At 52.9% G+C, this 2135-nt stretch overlaps 1 pseudogene; it reads right to left on the reverse strand.

The window, feature by feature from the left end:
* Positions 1-493: 493 nt before the first annotated feature.
* LOC119360322 overlaps positions 494-2135 on the reverse strand; it is a 12368-nt pseudogene continuing 10726 nt past the window's right edge.

Below are 2135 nucleotides of genomic sequence, written 5' to 3' on the forward strand. Positions count from 1 at the left end.
GCCAGGACCGGCGAGCCGCGTGTCAAGTGGGTGGCCAAAGAAGACGAGTGCCTCACCGAAGCGTGGAAGATCGTCTGCCTCGACCCGGTCACCAGCATGAACCTGAACGCAGACACCTACTGGGAGCGCATCAAGGCGGAGTTCGATGAGCGCAAGCTGGTCGACCAGTACTTCTCCGGCGTCCACATGGGCTGCGGCTCCAAAGCCATGTACAATCATTGGGCGCTCATCCAAACGGCGTGCAACAAATGGCATGGGATCGTCGAGGAGGTCGCGGCTCGCCTGGAGAGCGGCGCCAGCTACGAAAGTTAGGTATGACGCTAGTCTCTCACGCCACTTTTTGCCGTGTGCATCGCCGGCCTCACCTGTTCCTCGGCGCAGATGATCCGGATGTTCACCATGTATCGCCAGGATAGCAGTTCGGACCAAGATTTCAAGTACATCCACGTGTTCTCCTGGATCGAGAAGTGCGAGAAGTGGGCGGACGTCCGGCTCACCCTCTGTTTTTGGTTGTAAGAATCAGTCTCCAGCTGTATGATTCCTTTGCTAAACAGATTATTTCCACCGAATTGCCGTCGATTTCATCAAGAACTAGCTTCAGATTCCCAGATTCCCATTGCCTTATTCGCTGAGAAATGGAAGAATGTGGCTTGATGACCCGCTCAGGTTTCTTCATTACCGTTGCTAACTGAGGAACAGGATCACACTCCAATCTCTTTTCCTCGACCGTATCAGTAGTGAATCCCTTTCTCTCTGGCATGTTAGGCAATAAGGCACAGTTTGGCGCAGCCAGCGTGTGTGCGGGTGTGAACTGGTCGAGCCGTGCGCCGGTTGCTGGGCGCGTCGGGTCCGTTGCGAGGTGTACGTATGGGCGTACATGTGTAACGTGTATGTGTGCGTAGTGTGTGTGTGTGCGCGCATGCATGTGGCGTGTAGGTGCATGAGTACGTGCTTGTGTTTGCGTCATAGCCTGGTTAGTAGCTAGCTTTGAGGTAATGCAGGATGGCGTCCAGGTCAAGCGGAAGATTGGGCAGCTCACGTTGGAAGACCAGATCGTCAGGGAAGCGTACATCGGGTGACCTATAAGTCCCCGTTAGCTAGAAATACGGCTGTAAATTGAGTCGGTTGTAACAGTTTTGAGCTTGAAAAAATCGCAGTATGGCAGCGAGGCGTTCTTCACCAGAAAATCCAGTGTGTTGTGCTCCTTCTTCCACCTCCATCTGAGCGAGTGTGAGAGAGACGGGGGTTCGTCCGGCGTTCATGTCGCCGGAGGACTGTTCGGCATATGTCGCCGGAGGGTTTGTCCCAACATGGCAAGCTTACACTTTGTACATTGTTCATGCATTTCTCTTGCTCTTCCATTTCTGGCATGAATGTCTCACTTGGATAGCAATGCTCTGAAGAAGACAAATATTCAAGAGCATTCTTCAGATTCTTAGACACTAAATTTTTCTCCTGAATTTCATCCTTGAAGTTGAAGGTATCTTCTTGATAAAACTCCCCATTGCTCAGTAAGCAGATCTCTTCTCCAGCGAGAGTCTGCAATGGCGGCTCAACCTCCAGCTCTTGGTTAGCATAAGCATGCAGCAATCTCTTCTTTTCCAAAAGAAAGCAAGGACCACCACCAACATCACACACCTCACCCACGAACACGATCTCGCCGACCCCCGCCGGGCCGAGCACAAAGGAGCAGAGCTGCCCGACCAGACCAAGCCCACCGTCCGGCTGTAGCTCCACTGGTAGAAAAAGAGGCTTCCGTCCAGCCCCATTAGTCGCGAAAGTGTAGGAACCGCGACTAATGAAGTCTTTAGTCGCGGTTCGGCAGACGAACCGCGACCAAAGGCCTGGGCCCAGGGCGCTCGGTGGCCAGCTGGTGCACGTGAGGGGCTTTAGTCGCGGTTGGCCAGGCCAACCGCGACTAAAGGTGCGCAAAGGCCTTTAGTCGCGGTTGGCCAGGCCAACCGCGACTAAAGCTCCTCCCCTATATATACCAGTTCAGCACACTCACTTAGCCATTTGGTGCCACTTCTCTTCACAAGCTTCACAAGGGGGTGTAGGTTTGCTTTTGGTTCCTCTTATGCACACAAGGTGTTTGATGAAATACCCTAAGAGGGTGAAACAAACATGATATGAAG

The sequence above is a fragment of the Triticum dicoccoides genome, chromosome 2B (genome assembly GCF_002162155.2).
Source record: "Triticum dicoccoides isolate Atlit2015 ecotype Zavitan chromosome 2B, WEW_v2.0, whole genome shotgun sequence".
NCBI lineage: Eukaryota > Viridiplantae > Streptophyta > Magnoliopsida > Poales > Poaceae > Triticum > Triticum dicoccoides.